Here is a 25108-nt window from a genome sequence, read left to right as displayed (position 1 = left end):
ACATGTGGTGTATACTTACTACATGTGGTGTATACTTACTACACATTGGTGTATACTTACTACATGTGGTGTATACTTACTACACATTGGTGTATACTTACTACACATTGGTGTATACTTACTACACAGTGGTGTATACTTACTACACATTGGTGTATACTTACTATACATTGGTGTATACTTACTACACATTGGTGTATACTTACTACATGTGGTGTATACTTACTACACATTGGTGTATACTTACTACACATTGGTGTATACTTACTACACAGTGGTGTATACTTACTACACATTGGTGTATACTTACTATACATTGGTGTATACTTACTACACATTGGTGTATACTTACTACACATTGGTGTATACTTACTACATGTGGTGTATACTTACTACATGTGGTGTATACTTACTACACATTGGTGTATACTTACTACATGTGGTGTATACTTACTACACATCTACACATTGGTGTATACTTACAACATGTGGTGTATACTTACTACACATTGGTGTATACTTACTACACAGTGGTGTATACTTACTAAACATTGGTGTATACTTACTACACATTGGTGTATACTTACTACTCATTGGTGTATACTTACTACATGTGGTGTATACTTACTACATGTGGTGTATACTTACTACACACTGGTGTATACTTACTACACAGTGGTGTATACTTACTACACATTGGTGTATACTTACTACACATTGGTGTATACTTACTACACATTGGTGTATACTTACTACACATTGGTGTATACTTACTACATGTGGTGTATACTTACTACATGTGGTGTATACTTACTACATGTGGTGTACACTTACTACACATTGGTGTATACTTACTACACATTGGTGTATACTTACTACACATTGGTGTATACTTACTACACATTGGTGTATACTTACTACATGTGGTGTATACTTACTACACATTGGTGTATACTTACTACACATTGGTGTATACTTACTACATGTGGTGTATACTTACTACACATTGGTGTATACTTACTACACATTGGTGTATACTTACTACACATTGGTGTATACTTACTACACATTGGTGTATACTTACTACATGTGGTGTATACTTACTACACATTGGTGTATACTTACTACACATTGGTGTATACTTACTACATGTGGTGTATACTTACTACACATTGGTGTATACTTACTATACATTGGTGTATACTTACTACATGTGGTGTATACTTACTACATGTGGTGTATACTTACTACACAGTGGTGTATACTTACTACACAGTGGTGTATACTTACTACATGTGGTGTATACTTACTACATGTGGTGTATACTTACTACACATTGGTGTATACTTACTACACAGTGGTGTATACTTACTACATGTGGTGTATACTTACTACATGTGGTGTATACTTACTACATGTGGTGTATACTTACTACACATTGGTGTATACTTACTACATGTGGTGTATACTTACTACACATTGGTGTATACTTACTACATGTGGTGTATACTTACTACACATTGGTGTATACTTACTACACATTGGTGTATACTTACTACATGTGGTGTATACTTACTACACATTGGTGTATACTTACTACATGTGGTGTATACTTACTACACATTGGTGTATACTTACTACACATTGGTGTATACTTACTACATGTGGTGTATACTTACTACACATTGGTGTATACTTACTACACATTGGTGTATACTTACTACACATTGGTGTATACTTACTACACATTGGTGTATACTTACTACACATTGGTGTATACTTACTACATGTGGTGTATACTTACTACACATGTGGTGTATACTTACTACACATTGGTGTATACTTACTACACATTGGTGTATACTTACTACATGTGGTGTATACTTACTACATGTGGTGTATACTTACTACACATTGGTGTATACTTACTACACATTGGTGTATACTTACTACATGTGGTGTATACTTACTACATGTGGTGTATACTTACTACACATTGGTGTATACTTACTACACATTGGTGTATACTTACTACATGTGGTGTATACTTACTACACATTGGTGTATACTTACTACACATTGTTGTATACTTACTACATGTGGTGTATACTTACTACACATCTACACATTGGTGTATACTTACTACACATTGGTGTATACTTACTACACATTGGTGTATACTTACTACACATTGGTGTATACTTACTACACATTGGTGTATACTTACTACACATTGGTGTATACTTACTACACATTGGTGTATACTTACTACATGTGGTGTATACTTACTACACATTGGTGTATACTTACAACATGTGGTGTATACTTACTACACATTGGTGTATACTTACTACACAGTGGTGTATACTTACTAAACATTGGTGTATACTTACTACACATTGGTGTATACTTACTACTCATTGGTGTATACTTACTACATGTGGTGTATACTTACTACATGTGGTGTATACTTACTACACATTGGTGTATACTTACTACACAGTGGTGTATACTTACTACACATTGGTGTATACTTACTACACATTGGTGTATACTTACTACACATTGGTGTATACTTACTACATGTGGTGTATACTTACTACATGTGGTGTATACTTACTACATGTGGTGTACACTTACTACACATTGGTGTATACTTACTACACATTGGTGTATACTTACTACACATTGGTGTATACTTACTACACATTGGTGTATACTTACTACATGTGGTGTATACTTACTACACATTGGTGTATACTTACTACACATTGGTGTATACTTACTACATGTGGTGTATACTTACTACACATTGGTGTATACTTACTACACATTGGTGTATACTTACTACACATTGGTGTATACTTACTACATGTGGTGTATACTTACTACATGTGGTGTATACTTACTACATTGGTGTATACTTACTACACATTGGTGTATACCTACTACACATTGGTGTATACTTACTACATGTGGTGTATACTTACTACACATTGGTGTATACTTACTACACATTGGTGTATACTTACTACACATTGGTGTATACTTACTACATGTGGTGTATACTTACTACATGTGGTGTATACTTACTACATTGGTGTATACTTACTACACATTGGTGTATACCTACTACACATTGGTGTATACTTACTACATGTGGTGTATACTTACTACACATTGGTGTATACTCACTACACATTGGTGTATACTTACTACACATTGGTGTATACTTACTACATGTGGTGTATACTTACTACACATTGGTGTATACTTACTACACATTGGTGTATACTTACTACATGTGGTGTATACTTACTACACATTGGTGTATACTTACTATACATTGGTGTATACTTACTACATGTGGTGTATACTTACTACATGTGGTGTATACTTACTACACATTGGTGTATACTTACTACACAGTGGTGTATACTTACTACACAGTGGTGTATACTTACTACATGTGGTGTATACTTACTACATGTGGTGTATACTTACTACACATTGGTGTATACTTACTACACATTGGTGTATACTTACTACACATTGGTGTATACTTACTACACATTGGTGTATACTTACTACATGTGGTGTATACTTACTACACAGTGGTGTATACTTACTACACATTGGTGTATACTTACTACATGTGGTGTATACTTACTACACATTGGTGTATACTTACTACACATTGGTGTATACTTACTACATGTGGTGTATACTTACTACATGTGGTGTATACTTACTACATGTGGTGTATACTTACTACACATTGGTGTATACTTACTACACATTGGTGTATACTTACTACACATTGGTGTATACTTACTACACATTGGTGTATACTTACTACATGTGGTGTATACTTACTACACATTGGTGTATACTTACTACATGTGGTGTATACTTACTACACATTGGTGTATACTTACTACACATTGGTGTATACTTACTACAATGTGGTGTATACTTACTACACATTGGTGTATACTTACTACATGTGGTGTATACTTACTACACATTGGTGTATACTTACTACACATTGGTGTATACTTACTACACATTGGTGTATACTTACTACACAGTGGTGTATACTTACTACACATTGGTGTATACTTACTACACATGTGGTGTATACTTACTACATGTGGTGTATACTTACTACACATTGGTGTATACTTACTACACATTGGTGTATACTTACTACATTGGTGTATACTTACTACACATGTGGTGTATACTTACTACACATTGGTGTATACTTACTACACATTGGTGTATACTTACTACACATTGGTGTATACTTACTACACATTGGTGTATACTTACTACACATTGGTGTATATACTTACTACACATTGGTGTATACTTACTACATGTGGTGTATACTTACTACAATGTTGGTGTATACTTACTACACATGTGGTGTTATACTTACTACACATTGGTGTATACTTACTACACATTGGTGTATACTTACTACTACATTGGTGTATACTTACTACACATTGGTGTATACTTACTACTACATTGGTGTATACTTACTACATGTGGTGTATACTTACTACATGTGGTGTATACTTACTACCAGTGGTGTATACTTACTACACATTGGTGTATACTTACTACACATTGGTGTATACTTACTACACTGTGGTGTATACTTACTACCATTGGTGTATAACTTACTACACATTGGTGTATACTTACTACACATTGGTGTATACTTACTACACATTGGTGTATACTTACTACACATTGGGTGTATACTTACTACACATTGGTGTATACTTACTACCATGTGGTGTATACTTACTACCATGTGGTGTATACTTACTACATGTGGTGTATACTTACTACATGTGGTGTATACTTACTACATATTGGTGTATACTTACTACACATTGGTGTATACTTACTACACATTGGTGTATACTTACTACATGTGGTGTATACTTACTACATGTGGTGTATACTTACTACATGTGGTGTATACTTACTACACATTGTTGTATACTTACTACACATTGGTGTATACTTACTACATGTGGTGTATACTTACTACACATTGGTGTATACTTACTACACATTGGTGTATACTTACTACACATTGGTGTATACTTACTACATGTGGTGTATACTTACTACACATTGGTGTATACTTACTACACATTGGTGTATACTTACTACACATTGGTGTATACTTACTACATGTGGTGTATACTTACTACACATTGGTGTATACTTACTACATATTGGTGTATACTTACTACATGTGGTGTATACTTACTACACATTGGTGTATACTTACTACACATTGGTGTATACTTACTACATTGGTGTATACTTACTACATGTGGTGTATACTTACTACACATTGGTGTATACTTACTACACATTGGTGTATACTTACTACATGTGGTGTATACTTACTACACATTGGTGTATACTTACTACATGTGGTGTATACTTACTACATGTGGTGTATACTTACTACACATTGGTGTATACTTACTACATGTGGTGTATACTTACTACATATTGGTGTATACTTACTAAATTGGTGTATACTTACTACACATTGGTGTATACTTACTACACATTGGTGTATACTTACTACATGTGGTGTATACTTACTACACATTGGTGTATACTTACTACATGTGGTGTATACTTACTACACATTGGTGTATACTTACTACACATTGGTGTATACTTACTACATGTGGTGTATACTTACTACACATTGGTGTATACTTACTACATATGGTGTATACTTACTACACATTGGTGTATACTTACTACACATTGGTGTATACTTACTACACATTGGTGTATACTTACTACACATTGGTGTATACTTACTACACATTGGTGTATACTTACTACACATTGGTGTATACTTACTACATGTGGTGTATACTTACTTCATGTGGTGTATACTTACTACACATTGGTGTATACTTACTACATGTGGTGTATACTTACTACACATTGGTGTATACTTACTACACATTGGTGTATACTTACTACACATTGGTGTATACTTACTACACATTGGTGTATACTTACTACACATTGGTGTATACTCACTACACATTGGTGTATACTTACTACACATTGGTGTATACTTACTACACATTGGTGTATACTTACTACACATTGGTGTATACTTACTACACATTGGTGTATACTTACTACACATTGGTGTATACTTACTACATGTGGTGTATACTTACTACACATTGGTGTATACTTACTACATGTGGTGTATACTTACTACATTTGTGTATACTTACTACACATTGGTGTATACTTACTACATTGGTGTATACTTACTACACATTGGTGGATACTTACTACATGTGGTGTATACTTACTACATGTGGTGTATACTTACTACACATTGGTGTATACTTACTAAACATTGGTGTATACTTACTACACATTGGTGTATACTTACTACACATTGGTGGATACTTACTACATGTGGTGTATACTTACTACATGTGGTGTATACTTACTACACATTGGTGTATACTCACTACACATTGGTGTATACTTACTACACATTGGTGTATACTTACTACACATTGGTGTATACTTACTACACACTGGTGTATACTTACTACACATTGGTGTATACTTACTACACATTGGTGTATACTTACTACACATTGGTGTATACTTACTACACATTGGTGTATACTTACTACACATTGGTGTATACTTACTACACATTGGTGTATACTTACTACACATTGGTGTATACTTACTACATGTGGTGTATACTTACTACACATTGGTGTATACTTACTACATGTGGTGTATACTTACTACATGTGGTGTATACTTACTACATGTGGTGTATACTTACTACACATTGGTGTATACTTACTACATGTGGTGTATACTTACTACACATTGGTGTATACTTACTACATGTGGTGTATACTTACTACATGTGGTGTATACTTACTACACATTGGTGTATACTTACTACATGTGGTGTATACTTGCTACATGTGGTGTATACTTACTACACATTGGTGTATACTTACTACATGTGGTGTATACTTACTACATGTGGTGTATACTTACTACACATTGGTGTATACTTACTACACATTGGTGTATACTTACTACATGTGGTGTATACTTACTACACATTGGTGTATACTTACTAAATGTGGTGTATACTTACTACACATTGGTGTATACTTACTACATGTGGTGTATACTTACTACACATTGGTGTATACTTACTACACATTGGTGTATACTTACTACATGTGGTGTATACTTACTACACATTGGTGTATACTTACTACACAGTGGTGTATACTTACTACATGTGGTGTATACTTACTACATGTGGTGTATACTTACTACATGTGGTGTATACTTACTACATGTGGTGTATACTTACTACATGTGGTGTATACTTACTACACATGTGGTGTATACTTACTACACATTGGTGTATACTTACTACACATTGGTGTATACTTACTACATGTGGTGTATACTTACTACATGTGGTGTATACTTACTACACATGTGGTGTATACTTACTACATGTGGTGTATACTTACTACATGTGGTGTATACTTACTACACATTGGTGTATACTTACTACATGTGGTGTATACTTACTACACATTGGTGTATACTTACTACATGTGGTGTATACTTACTACACATTGGTGTATACTTACTACACATTGGTGTATACTTACTACATGTGGTGTATACTTACTACACATTGGTGTATACTTACTACATGTGGTGTATACTTACTACACATTGGTGTATACTTACTACATGTGGTGTATACTTACTACACATTGGTGTATACTTACTACACATTGGTGTATACTTACTACATGTGGTGTATACTTACTACACATTGGTGGTATACTTTACTACATGTGGTGTATACTTACTACACATTGGTGTATACTTACTACATTGGTGTATACTTACTACACATTGGTGTATACTTACTACATTGGTGTATACTTACTACACATTGGTGTATACTTACTACACAGTGGTGTATACTTACTACATGTGGTGTATACTTACTACATGTGGTGTATACTTACTACACATTGTTGTATACTTACTACACATTGGTGTATACTTACTACATGTGGTGTATACTTACTACACATTGGTGTATACTTACTACACATTGGTGTATACTTACTACACATTGGTGTATACTTACTACATGTGGTGTATACTTACTACACATTGGTGTATACTTACTACACATTGGTGTATACTTACTACACATTGGTGTATACTTACTACATGTGGTGTATACTTACTACACATTGGTGTATACTTACTACATATTGGTGTATACTTACTACATGTGGTGTATACTTACTACACATTGGTGTATACTTACTACACATTGGTGTATACTTACTACATGTGGTGTATACTTACTACACATTGGTGTATACTTACTACACATTGGTGTATACTTACTACATGTGGTGTATACTTACTACACATTGGTGTATACTTACTACCATGTGGTGTATACTTACTACATTGGTGTATACTTACTACACATTGGTGTATACTTACTACATGTGGTGTATACTTACTACATATTGGTGTATACTTACTAAATTGGTGTATACTTACTACACATTGGTGTATACTTACTACACATTGGTGTATACTTACTACATGTGGTGTATACTTACTACACATTGGTGTATACTTACTACATGTGGTGTATACTTACTACACATTGGTGTATACTTACTACACATTGGTGTATACTTACTACATGTGGTGTATACTTACTACACATTGGTGTATACTTACTACATGTGGTGTATACTTACTACACATGTGGTGTATACTTACTACACATTGGTGTATACTACTACATTGGTGTATACTTACTACATATTGGTGTATACTTACTACATTGGTGTATACTTACTACACATTGGTGTATACTTACTACACATTGGTGTATACTACTACATGTGTGTACTACTACACATTGGTGTATACTTACTAACATGTGGTGTATACTTACTACACATTGGTGTATACTTATACACATTGGTGTATACTTACTACATGTGGTGTATACTTACCTACACATTGGTGTATACTTACTACATATGGTGTTACTTACTACACATTGGTGTATACTTACTACACATTGGTGTATACTTACTACATTGGTGTATACTTACTACACATTGGTGTATACTTACTACATTGGTGTATCTTACTACACATTGGTGTATACTTACTACACATGTGGTGTATACTTACTACATGTGGTGTATACTTACTACCATTGGTGTATACTTACTACACATTGGTGTATACTTACTACATTGGTGTATACTTACTACACATTGGTGGATACTTACTACACATGTGGTGTATACTTACTACATGTGGTGTATACTTACTACACATTGGTGTATACTTACTACACATTGGTGTATACTTACTACACATTGGTGTATACTTACTACACATTGGTGGATACTTACTACATATGGTGTATACTTACTACACATTGGTGTATACTTACTACACATTGGTGTATACTTACTACACATTGGTGTATACTTACTACACATTGGTGTATACTTACTACACATTGGTGTATACTTACTACACATTGGTGTATACTTACTACATGTGGTGTATACTTACTTCATGTGGTGTATACTTACTACACATTGGTGTATACTTACTACATTGGTGTATACTTACTACACATTGGTGTATACTTACTACACATTGGTGTATACTTACTACACATTGGTGTATACTTACTACACATTGGTGTATACTTACTACACATTGGTGTATACTCACTACACATTGGTGTATACTTACTACACATTGGTGTATACTTACTACACATTGGTGTATACTTACTACACATTGGTGTATACTTACTACACATTGGTGTATACTTACTACACATTGGTGTATACTTACTACATGTGGTGTATACTTACTACACATTGGTGTATACTTACTACATGTGGTGTATACTTACTACATTTGTGTATACTTACTACACATTGGTGTATACTTACTACATTGGTGTATACTTACTACACATTGGTGGATACTTACTACATGTGGTGTATACTTACTACATGTGGTGTATACTTACTACACATTGGTGTATACTTACTAAACATTGGTGTATACTTACTACACATTGGTGTATACTTACTACACATTGGTGGATACTTACTACATGTGGTGTATACTTACTACATGTGGTGTATACTTACTACACATTGGTGTATACTCACTACACATTGGTGTATACTTACTACACATTGGTGTATACTTACTACACATTGGTGTATACTTACTACACACTGGTGTATACTTACTACACATTGGTGTATACTTACTACACATTGGTGTATACTTACTACACATTGGTGTATACTTACTACACATTGGTGTATACTTACTACACATTGGTGTATACTTACTACACATTGGTGTATACTTACTACACATTGGTGTATACTTACTACATGTGGTGTATACTTACTACACATTGGTGTATACTTACTACATGTGGTGTATACTTACTACATGTGGTGTATACTTACTACATGTGGTGTATACTTACTACACATTGGTGTATACTTACTACATGTGGTGTATACTTACTACACATTGGTGTATACTTACTACATGTGGTGTATACTTACTACATGTGGTGTATACTTACTACACATTGGTGTATACTTACTACATGTGGTGTATACTTGCTACATGTGGTGTATACTTACTACACATTGGTGTATACTTACTACATGTGGTGTATACTTACTACATGTGGTGTATACTTACTACACATTGGTGTATACTTACTACACATTGGTGTATACTTACTACATGTGGTGTATACTTACTACACATTGGTGTATACTTACTAAATGTGGTGTATACTTACTACACATTGGTGTATACTTACTACATGTGGTGTATACTTACTACACATTGGTGTATACTTACTACACATTGGTGTATACTTACTACATGTGGTGTATACTTACTACACATTGGTGTATACTTACTACACATTGGTGTATACTTACTACATGTGGTGTATACTTACTACATGTGGTGTATACTTACTACATGTGGTGTATACTTACTACATGTGGTGTATACTTACTACATGTGGTGTATACTTACTACACATGTGGTGTATACTTACTACACATTGGTGTATACTTACTACACATTGGTGTATACTTACTACATGTGGTGTATACTTACTACATGTGGTGTATACTTACTACACATGTGGTGTATACTTACTACATGTGGTGTATACTTACTACATGTGGTGTATACTTACTACACATTGGTGTATACTTACTACATGTGGTGTATACTTACTACACATTGGTGTATACTTACTACATGTGGTGTATACTTACTACACATTGGTGTATACTTACTACACATTGGTGTATACTTACTACATGTGGTGTATACTTACTACACATTGGTGTATACTTACTACATGTGGTGTATACTTACTACACATTGGTGTATACTTACTACATGTGGTGTATACTTACTACACATTGGTGTATACTTACTACACATTGGTGTATACTTACTACATGTGGTGTATACTTACTACACATTGGTGTATACTTACTACATGTGGTGTATACTTACTACACATTGGTGTATACTTACTACATTGGTGTATACTTACTACACATTGGTGTATACTTACTACATTGGTGTATACTTACTACACATTGGTGTATACTTACTACACAGTGGTGTATACTTACTACATGTGGTGTATACTTACTACATGTGGTGTATACTTACTACATGTGGTGTATACTTACTACACATTGTTGTATACTTACTACACATTGGTGTATACTTACTACATGTGGTGTATACTTACTACACATTGGTGTATACTTACTACACATTGGTGTATACTTACTACACATTGGTGTATACTTACTACATGTGGTGTATACTTACTACACATTGGTGTATACTTACTACACATTGGTGTATACTTACTACACATTGGTGTATACTTACTACATGTGGTGTATACTTACTACACATTGGTGTATACTTACTACATATTGGTGTATACTTACTACATGTGGTGTATACTTACTACACATTGGTGTATACTTACTACACATTGGTGTATACTTACTACATTGGTGTATACTTACTACATGTGGTGTATACTTACTACACATTGGTGTATACTTACTACACATTGGTGTATACTTACTACATGTGGTGTATACTTACTACACATTGGTGTATACTTACTACATGTGGTGTATACTTACTACATGTGGTGTATACTTACTACACATTGGTGTATACTTACTACATGTGGTGTATACTTACTACATATTGGTGTATACTTACTACATTGGTGTATACTTACTACACATTGGTGTATACTTACTACATTGGTGTATACTTACTACATGTGGTGTATACTTACTACACATTGGTGTATACTTACTACATGTGGTGTATACTTACTACACATTGGTGTATACTTACTACACATTGGTGTATACTTACTACATGTGGTGTATACTTACTACACATTGGTGTATACTTACTACATATGGTGTATACTTACTACACATTGGTGTATACTACTACACATTGGTGTATACTTACTACACATTGGTGTATACTTACTACACATTGGTGTATACTTACTACACATTGGTGTATACTTACTACACATTGGTGTATACTTACTACACATGGTGTATACTTACTTACATGTGGTGTATACTTACTACACATTGGTGTATACTTACTACATGTGGTGTATACTTACTACACATTGGTGTATACTTACTACACATTGGTGTATACTTACTACACATTGGTGTATACTTACTACACATTGGTGTATACTTACTACACATTGGTGTATACTTACTACACATTGGTGTATACTTACTACACATTGGTGTATACTTACTACACATTGGTGTATACTTACTACACATTGGTGTATACTTACTACACATTGGTGTATACTTACTACATGTGGTGTATACTTACTACACATTGGTGTATACTTACTACATGTGGTGTATACTTACTACATGTGGTGTATACTTACTACACATGTGGTGTATACTTACTACATTGGTGTATACTTACTACACATTGGTGTATACTTACTACATGTGGTGTATACTTACTACATGTGGTGTATACTTACTACACATTGGTGTATACTTACTAAACATTGGTGTATACTTACTACACATTGGTGTATACTTACTACACATTGGTGTATACTTACTACATGTGGTGTATACTTACTACATGTGGTGTATACTTACTACATGTGGTGTATACTTACTACATGTGGTGTATACTTACTACATGTGGTGTATACTTACTACATGTGGTGTATACTTACTACACATTGGTGTATACTTACTACATGTGGTGTATACTCACTACACATTGGTGTATACTTACTACACATTGGTGTATACTTACTACACATTGGTGTATACTTACTACACACTGGTGTATACTTACTACACATTGGTGTATACTTACTACACATTGGTGTATACTTACTACACATTGGTGTATACTTACTACACATTGGTGTATACTTACTACACATTGGTGTATACTTACTACACATTGGTGTATACTTACTACACATTGGTGTATACTTACTACACATTGGTGTATACTTACTACACATTGGTGTATACTTACTACATGTGGTGTATACTTACTACACATTGGTGTATACTTACTACATGTGGTGTATACTTACTACATGTGGTGTATACTTACTACATGTGGTGTATACTTACTACACATTGGTGTATACTTACTACATGTGGTGTATACTTACTACATGTGGTGTATACTTACTACACATTGGTGTATACTTACTACATGTGGTGTATACTTACTACATGTGGTGTATACTTACTACATGTGGTGTATACTTACTACACATTGGTGTATACTTACTACATGTGGTGTATACTTACTACACATTGGTGTATACTTACTACATGTGGTGTATACTTACTACATGTGGTGTATACTTACTACACATTGGTGTATACTTACTACATGTGGTGTATACTTGCTACATGTGGTGTATACTTACTACACATTGGTGTATACTTACTACATGTGGTGTATACTTACTACATGTGGTGTATACTTACTACACATTGGTGTATACTTACTACACATTGGTGTATACTTACTACATGTGGTGTATACTTACTACACATTGGTGTATACTTACTAAATGTGGTGTATACTTACTACACATTGGTGTATACTTACTACATGTGGTGTATACTTACTACACATTGGTGTATACTTACTACACATTGGTGTATACTTACTACATGTGGTGTATACTTACTACACATTGGTGTATACTTACTACACATTGGTGTATACTTACTACATGTGGTGTATACTTACTACATGTGGTGTATACTTACTACATGTGGTGTATACTTACTACATGTGGTGTATACTTACTACATGTGGTGTATACTTACTACACATGTGGTGTATACTTACTACACATTGGTGTATACTTACTACACATTGGTGTATACTTACTACATGTGGTGTATACTTACTACATGTGGTGTATACTTACTACACATGTGGTGTATACTTACTACATGTGGTGTATACTTACTACATGTGGTGTATACTTACTACACATTGGTGTATACTTACTACATGTGGTGTATACTTACTACACATTGGTGTATACTTACTACATGTGGTGTATACTTACTACACATTGGTGTATACTTACTACACATTGGTGTATACTTACTACACATTGGTGTATACTTACTACATGTGGTGTATACTTACTACACATTGGTGTATACTTACTACATGTGGTGTATACTTACTACACATTGGTGTATACTTACTACACATTGGTGTATACTTACTACATGTGGTGTATACTTACTACACATTGGTGTATACTTACTACATGTGGTGTATACTTACTACACATTGGTGTATACTTACTACATTGGTGTATACTTACTACACATTGGTGTATACTTACTACATTGGTGTATACTTACTACACATTGGTGTATACTTACTACATGTGGTGTATACTTACTACATGTGGTGTATACTTACTACATGTGGTGTATACTTACTACATGTGGTGTATACTTACTACATGTGGTGTATACTTACTACATGTGGTGTATACTTACTACATGTGGTGTATACTTACTACATGTGGTGTATACTTACTACACGTGGTGTATACTTACTACACAGTGGTGTATACTTACTACATGTGGTGTATACTTACTACACATTGGTGTATACTTACTACACATTGGTGTATACTTACTACACATTGGTGTATACTTACTACATGTGGTGTATACTTACTACATGTGGTGTATACTTACTACATGTGGTGTATACTTACTACATGTGGTGTATACTTACTACACATTGGTGTATACTTACTACATGTGGTGTATACTTACTACATGTGGTGTATACTTACTACACATTGGTGTATACTTACTACACAGTGGTGTATACTTACTACATGTGGTGTATACTTACTACACATTGGTGTATACTTACTACATGTGGTGTATACTTACTACATGTGGTGTATACTTACTACATGTGGTGTATACTTACTACATGTGGTGTATACTTACTACACATGTGGTGTATACTTACTACACAGTGGTGTATACTTACTACACATTGGTGTATACTTACTACACATTGGTGTATACTTACTACACATTGGTGTATACTTACTACATGTGGTGTATACTTACTACACATTGGTGTATACTTACTACACATTGGTGTATACTTACTACACATTGGTGTATACTTACTACACATTGTTGTATACTTACTACATGTGGTGTATACTTACTACATGTGGTGTATACTTACTACATGTGGTGTATACTTACTACATGTGGTGTATACTTACTACATGTGGTGTATACTTACTACATGTGGTGTATACTTACTACATGTGGTGTATACTTACTATACATTGGTGTATACTTACTATACATTGGTGTATACTTACTATACATTGGTGTATACTTACTACATGTGGTGTATACTTACTACATGTGGTGTATACTTACTACATGTGGTGTATACTTACTACATGTGGTGTATACTTACTACATGTGGTGTATACTTACTACACATTGGTGTATACTTACTATACATTGGTGTATACTTACTACACATTGGTGTATACTTACTACACATTGGTGTATACTTACTACACATTGGTGTATACTTACTACATGTGGTGTATACTTACTACATGTGATGTATACTTACTACATGTGGTGTATACTTACTACACATTGGTGTATACTTACTACACATTGGTGTATACTTACTACATGTGGTGTATACTTACTATACATTGGTGTATACTTACTATACATTGGTGTATACTTACTATACATTGGTGTATACTTACTACATGTGGTGTATACTTACTACACATTGGTGTATACTTACTACACATTGGTGTATACTTACTACATGTGGTGTATACTTACTACACATTGGTGTATACTTACTACACATTGGTGTATACTTACTATACATTGGTGTATACTTACTACACATTGGTGTATACTTACTACACATTGGTGTATACTTACTACATGTGGTGTATACTTACTACACATTGGTGTATACTTACTACACATTGGTGTATACTTACTACATGTGGTGTATACTTACTACACATTGGTGTATACTTACTACATGTGGTGTATACTTACTACATGTGGTGTATACTTACTACACATTGGTGTATACCTACTACATGTGGTGTATACTTACTACACATTGGTGTATATACTTACTACACATTGGTGTATACTTACTACATGTGGTGTATACTTACTACACATTGGTGTATACTTACTACATGTGGTGTATACTTACTACACATTGGTGTATACTTACTACACATTGGTGTATACTTACTACACATTGGTGTATACTTACTACACATTGGTGTATACTTACTACACATTGGTGTATACTTACTACATGTGGTGTATACTTACTACATGTGGTGTATACTTACTACACATTGGTGTATACTTACTACACATTGGTGTATACTTACTACACATTGGTGTATACTTACTACACATTGGTGTATACTTACTACATGTGGTGTATACTTACTACACATTGGTGTATACTTACTACATGTGGTGTATACTTACTACATGTGGTGTATACTTACTACATGTGGTGTATACTTACTACATGTGGTGTATACTTACTACACATTGGTGTATACTTACTACATGTGGTGTATACTTACTACATGTGGTGTATACTTACTACACATTGGTGTATACTTACTACATGTGGTGTATACTTACTACATGTGGTGTATACTTACTACATGTGGTGTATACTTACTACACATTGATGTATACTTACTACACATTGGTGTATACTTACTACACATTGGTGTATACTTACTACATGTGGTGTATACTTACTACACATTGGTGTATACTTATACTTACTACACATTGGTGTATACCTACTACACATTGGTGTATACTTACTACACATTGGTGTATACTTACTACATGTGGTGTATACTTACTACATGTGGTGTATACTTACTACACATTGGTGTATACTTACTACACATTGGTGTATACTTACTACACATTGATATAGATATACCCTCACGTGATATAGATATACCCTCACGTGATATAGATATATCCTCACATGATATAGATATATCCTCACATGATATAGAAATAGATATATCCTCACGTGATATAGATATATCCTCACGTGATATAGATATTTCCTCACATGATATAGATATATCCTCACATGATATAGATATATCCTCACGTGATATAGATATATCCTCACGTGATATAGATATATCCTCACGATATAGATATATCCTCACGTGATATAGATATATCCTCACATGATATAGATATATCCTCACATGATATAGATATATCCTCACATGATATAGATATATAGATATTTCCTCACATGATATAGATATCTCACATGATATAGATATATCCTCACATGATATAGATATATCCTCACCCTGATATAGATATATTTCCTCACATGATATAGATATTTCCTCACACGGAGAAACTTATTCCATTTTAAGAACAAGTTTGGAATTAGAGACTAATATGTTCCAACTTAATTTAGAGAAAAGAAAATCTTTAAGAAGATGTAGGACATCTAATTTCATATTACCAGTTGAAAGTGGTCGATGGGCAGGTGTTCCCCGACAGGTATCTAACGTGACATTTGCGATGAGTTTTGTTATCTTTATCAATTCGAAAATGAGTCACAATAGGTCACAAACACATACCCGAATGTCATTACAAACACATACCCGAATGTCATTACAAACACATACCTGAATGTCATTACAAACACATACCCGAATGTCATTACAAACACATACCTGAATGTCATTACAAACACATACCTGAATGTCATTACAAACACATACCTGAACGTCATTACAGGAAGTCAATTATTATCAAAAGGAAAGAAATGGTCACGATTTGCAATATTGGATTCCTCAAGGAAGCAGTAAGATTCTTGATATATATATATATGTATTAAAACTGATGTAAATTCTACGTACGACTATTTTCACAATCCGACGATGAGGAGATCGACCGCCTGGGCCTAACACACCCATCGAGCGCGGAGTCGAGCTTGTATCGCCGTCAACAATGCCCAACACGCAAACGTTATAAGGACGACGTTTTACAATTACAATGGGAAAAAGTGTGCACGCCTGAGAAACAAAGTAATAATAACGGTGGACTAGAAAATAAACTTAAAAAGAAACACTGTTGAACGGAGTATTCCGACAGATATAAACCCAACCATCCCCAAATAGGCAAAAAGAACTAGTGTCGAATCGAATATGAAAAACAGTACGTTAGATTTATGTAAGGAAATAAGACTAATTGGTATAGTTAATGACAGGAAGTGTTACATTGGGAAGTAACTAGTGATGATGGAGAAACTATCACTGATGTTAATTCAGTTTTTGGTCGCTAGAAATCTGACTTCGCGAGCTTATACTCACCTGATAACCCAGGTACCAGCGCGCGAGACTAATGTACACGTAGAGGAATATATAGCTTACATAAAATACCTAGATAAGGACACGGATTTGAATATGACAGTTTCCCTAGAAGTAAAAACGCGATTCACTTATTAAGCTACACGGCCGCTGGGGTCGACGGTATACACGCGCAAATGTTGAAGAACGACTTTCGTGTGGATTCACATTTTAATATTATCACAAAATGCTTTGGTAGTGGTACTGTGTCTGATCAATGGAAAAGGGGCGTGGTCAATCCATTGATAAAACCAAACAGTACAGATACACAGAACCACTTACATACCGGGGTATCACTCTCCTGTCAGGTAAGTTATAAAACCAAACAGTACAGATCCACAGAACCACTTACATACCGGGGTATCACTGTCCTGTCAGGTAAGTTATAAAACACAACAGTACAGATCCACAGAACCACTTACATACCGGGGTATCACTGTCCTGTCAGGTAAGTTATAAAACACAACAGTACAGATCCACTGAACCACTTACATACCGGGGTATCACTGTCCTGTCAGGTAAGTTATAAAACACAACAGTACAGATCCACAGAACCACTTACATACCGGGGTATCACTGTCCTGTCAGGTAAGTTATAAAACACAACAGTACAGATCCACAGAACCACTTACATACCGGGGTATCACTGTCCTGTCAGGTAAGTTATAAAACACAACAGTACAGATCCACAGAACCACTTACATACCGGGGTATCACTGTCCTGTCAGGTAAGTTATAAAACACAACAGTACAGATCCACAGAACCACTTACATACCGGGGTATCACTGTCCTGTCAGGTAAGTTATAAAACACAACAGTACAGATCCACAGAACCACTTACATACCGGGGTATCACTGTCCTGTCAGGTAAGTTATAAAACACAACAGTACAGATCCACAGAACCACTTACATACCGGGGTATCACTGTCCTGTCAGGTAAGTTATAAAACACAGCAGTACAGATCCACAGAACCACTTACATACCGGGGTATCACTGTCCTGTCAGGTATACTGTCTCATACTGAATCAGTGACTAACAAAATGGATGGAGAGAAATGAACAAATATCCGACGAACAGAATGGTTTCCACTAAAAGAGAAGTTGCCTGATCACACCTACACGGTATTTACGATCCTTACCAACAGGAAGTTAGCAAAGCAATCGACATTCGCGCGCTTTATAGACCTACGCGTGCTTTATAGACCTACGCGTGCTTTACTACACGAAGCCGTTTGACACAGTAGATAGAAGTTATCTATGGTATAAGTGCTGTGTGAAGGTCAAAGGAGTTCAAACGGACTGGTTCGATGTACAAAATGGTTTAAAACAAGGCTGTCCCCGATTCTTTTTGATCTGTATATCAACGATTTAATCGAAAGCCCGAATTCTCTAAATAGAGGTATTGATATCGACGAGCTCAATATTTCTTCATTGCTCTACGCCGACGACATTGAGCCACTAGCCCAGGCAGTGAATGAACTTCACAAGATGCCGTTAATAGTTGGTGTGTTTCTATAGTAAACTGATGTGATATATTTTCGCCCTTTATCAAGGCCGGTCACCGAGTTTTATTTCATATGATTGAACTTACCAGCAAATACAAGTACTTGGGTCTTTGGATGGGTAAGCATTTAGCTATAAAGATTGCACTGAAGGATCGGCCAGTAGGGCGATAGGGGCTCTCACAGTAAAACCTACTGAGGCAGGAGGATTGACGTATATACAAGTCTAGTTGGCCTCATTCTGTTTTACTCTGCGGCTGTCTGGGGTCAAAGAGAACAGTCAGTCATCAACACAATTCTCTATCGTGCTATGAAGTTGGGAGTTAGCAAGAACACTTCAAAAGTGGGGAAACTGGGAGAAATAGGCTAGAAATCATGTTTAAGAAAGCAATTTAAGTGTCCAGAACATTTACTCTATATCCCAGGACCGGATACTATATGAGGTACATAAATGGTCAGTCCGAAAAACAACTCGAGGGACGCTAGAGTCACGAGGTTAGCGAAAAAACTAAATATCAGCGACATTGTGACAAGCTCTTTGACACGACCCAACCCGTCAATGAAACTCATTACAGCTTAGCTCCTCCTACACGACCATACAGATTGGTTTATTAAACTGTGGGATGACCGTGATGGGACCTTATAACATAAGAACATACCGAACATTCAAAAAGGGACACAATTCAGTAATTCCATGCATGCATCCACATGTAAATATTTATATTTCCACTCAATTCAGACTCTATGAACCTACCACAGTTAACTCGAGTCATTTTTCAATGAACTATATCAAGTCCGGCGTAGGAATACATTTGTCGAGCTTGGACTATACTTTTTTAATTCCTTTTCAAAAGTGATCATATTTATATGAAATAAATTCCTTTAAAACTAATATTTGTTTTAATTCGCTATTAAGTTTGTTTACGAAAGAAATGCTAAAAGTATTAACCATATGTAGACGAAGAATGATGACGTACATTCCGGTTAGTTCTGTGGTATACTTGCACAAGTCCCTATTTGTCAAAGACAAAAATATTGTACAAAATATCAAAAAATATAAATATAAGGATTGAATAAAGTTATGTTGAGGTGTATAGGGGTATAAACCTCAATAGGTCTTGAGACAAATTGCTTCGCAGTTCATCAAATTTGTCTCAAGACCTATTGAGGTTTATACTCCCTATACACCTCAACATAACATTATTCAATCCTTAATTGTAACTGTGTCACGGATAATTTACCTGTTGCACACTTACCATGTGTCTTGGGAATGACAATCAAGTGGAATGACGGACATTAAAATAGAGCGTGTCTCGAATAACATGAGTACGTCCATACCCAGTCTGACGCCTCACCTAATATATAATATCGCTCCCTGTGTTCTATTTATGAAGAAATGTATATGTATCTGATAAACGGTATACACAAAACACCTCAGTGACGGTTAGTATAGATACCCACACAAAACATCTCAGTAAGGTTAGTATAGATACCCACACAAAACACCTCAGTAAGGTTAGTATAGATACCCACACAAAACACCTCAGTGAGGTTAGTATAGATACCCACACAAAACACCTCAGTGAGGTTAGTATAGATACCCACACAAAACACCTCAGTAAGGTTAGTATAGATACCCACACAAAACACCTCAGTGAGGTTAGTATAGATACCCACACAAAACACCTCAGTAAGGTTAGTATAGATACCCACACAAAACACCTCAGTGAGGTTAGTATAGATACCCACACAAAACACCTCAGTGAGGTTAGTATAGATACCCACACAAAACACCTCAGTGAGGTTAGTATAGATACCCACACAAAACACCTCAGTGAGGTTAGTATAGATACCCACACAAAACACCTCAGTGAGGTTAGTATAGATACCCACACAAAACACCTCAGTGAGGTTAGTATAGATACCCACACAAAACACCTCAGTGAGGTTAGTATAGATACCCACACAAAACACCTCAGTGAGGTTAGTATAGATACCCACACAAAACACCTCAGTGAGGTTAGTATAGATACCCACACAAAACACCTCAGTGAGGTTAGTATAGATACCCACACAAAACACCTCAGTGAGGTTAGTATAGATACCCACACAAAACACCTCAGTGAGGTTAGTATAGATACCCACACAAAACACCTCAGTGACGTTAGTATAGATACCCACACAAAACACCTCAGTGAGGTTAGTATAGATACCCACACAAAACACCTCAGTGACGTTAGTATAGATACCCACACAAAACACCTCAGTGAGGTTAGTATAGATACCCACACAAAACACCTCAGTGAGGTTAGTATAGATACCCACACAAAACATCTCAGTGAGGTTAGTATAGATACCCACACAAAACACCTCAGTGACGTTAGTATAGATACCCACACAAAACATCTCAGTAAGGTTAGTATAGATACCCACACAAAACACCTCAGTAAGGTTAGTATAGATACCCACACAAAACATCTCTGTGAGGTTAGTATAGATACCCACACAAAACACCTCACTGAGGTTAGTATAGATACCCACACCAAACACCTCAGTGACGTTAGTATAGATACCCACACAAAACACCTCAGTGACGTTAGTATATATACCCACACAAAACATCTCTGTGAGGTTAGTATAGATACCCACACAAAACATCTCTGTGAGGTTAGTATAGATACCCACACAAAACACCTCACTGAGGTTAGTATAGATACCCACACCAAACACCTCAGTGACGTTAGTATAGATACCCACACAAAACACCTCAGTGACGTTAGTATATATACCCACACAAAACATCTCTGTGAGGTTAGTATAGATACCCACACAAAACACATCAGTGAGGTTAGTATAGATACCCACACAAAACACATCAGTGAGGTTAGTGTATAAAAATAGCGCAATATCCTATTATTTCGATTGTTTCCTGTCGGAATTGTATCTCTCTTATGGTTCTAAGTATATGTAAAGTATTGTGAAATTCAATTTTTATATGACAACTGTCCATCTATAAAAATTAAAACTTTACATCTGTACCAGAATGTGGGACTTAGCAGGCAATACCAATACAACAAAAGTGTCTGTATCTTATAATTGTGGTATTTTCAGGAACAACGAAATGTGGCATATAATGGACGTAGTTTGGAAATCTAGCTGAATTCAATTATTTAGGTATGGCTTAATTACAGTGAAAGGAGGGGACAGCTTTATTTTAAGTTTTCAATATACAAAAATGTATGTCGTAAGAATCAGTTTAATATTGGAACCCAGCTATCAGTCTGTGATAACCATACTAAAAATATCTCAAGATTTGGTTCAGAAATATTTGGCCTTCATAAAGTGCATGATACTGAAAAAATACATATTGCATTTTCGAAACAACTTGGTGTACGTAAAGTACTTTTAATGCTATGGTTTATTTAAAGCTTGGTAGATATCGGTTGACATTGCGAAGGAAATTAAAGAGATAAGTATTGATGAGGATAATAAACAATAATGGTATTTTAAGGTCATGTTATAAAACATGTTACAGTATAACAACTAATGGACGGTAAATATCAAGAATGAATTATATATGTCATGGTTATAGATGACAAACAGAAAACATTGATTCTATCTCTTATATTATAATTGAAGACAGATCAACACATACTGACAGACAAGATTCATACAACAAGTTAGAACATCGTCAAAGGTTTGATACAAACTGTACATGTCTTATAAGGAAATTAATATGCAGGGTTATTGATGGAGACCATTAAAGAAAGGTTACTTAAAAGAAATTCCTAATTCGGCCGTCAACTCAGGATTTAAATATAGAAGAAGGTTGTTATCAAAATATTCAGTGGCACTACTGGATGTTATCTAAATGATGTCGAAGATGAATTTGATTCTTAAATGTCCGTGTTATTCTGATATACGGACAATACAGAAAACTGTTTTAGCAATTGGTGTAATGTTTAAACCTTAATACACTGCTGTCATACGATAATATTGACAATAAACCTTAATACACTGCTGTCATACGAGATCATATTGCCAATGAAGCGGATATCAAATCGTAAGCGGAAGTAAATTTTCCTGTTGACGCTTTTGATCACTTCCTCATTGTAACATTACATCACGATATATGTACACCTTATGTGTCTTTGTTCTATACACATGTATATACTGATTCTAGATAACCTTCAGATTTAAATCATATGTGTTGTATTTACCCAATAGTTTGTGATGTAAACAAACCAGTATTGACGGCTTATAATTATTACAAACAAAGAGGAGAAACCGCCAGGTAATCTTTTTTCGGATCCCAAATTGTGAAT

The sequence above is a fragment of the Pecten maximus genome, chromosome 13, assembly GCF_902652985.1.
Source record: "Pecten maximus chromosome 13, xPecMax1.1, whole genome shotgun sequence".
Taxonomy (NCBI): domain Eukaryota; kingdom Metazoa; phylum Mollusca; class Bivalvia; order Pectinida; family Pectinidae; genus Pecten; species Pecten maximus.
The sequence above is the reverse complement of the archived record's forward strand: the minus strand, read 5'-3'. Positions refer to the sequence as shown.